Here is a 354-nt window from a genome sequence, read left to right as displayed (position 1 = left end):
AGGAAGAGAGAGGGATAGAGAGTTAGAGACATCAATGAGAGAGAATCATCCATTAGCTGCCTCCTGCACAACCCCTACTGGGGATGTGCCCGCAACCAAGGTACATGCCCCTGACCGGAATCGAACCTGGGACCTTTCAGTCTGCAGGCCGACGCTCTATCCACTGAGCCAAACCGGTTTCGGCTTTACATTGTTCTTGAAGCTTTTGCAATCAATAATACAGAAGGAAGTTTTATCTGGGCAATTCATCTAGTATTCGTTACATTTATACCAATACAGCCCAAAGATGCCACTGCCACTAGTCTTGATTTTAACTTTAGTTTTCAATAAAAATACTTAATTGACTTAGTGAAA

This window comes from Pipistrellus hanaki (assembly GCF_964339955.1).
Source record: "Pipistrellus hanaki genome assembly, chromosome: 1".
NCBI classification, from domain to species: Eukaryota; Metazoa; Chordata; class Mammalia; order Chiroptera; family Vespertilionidae; genus Pipistrellus; species Pipistrellus hanaki.
This window is presented reverse-complemented; position numbering follows the sequence as displayed.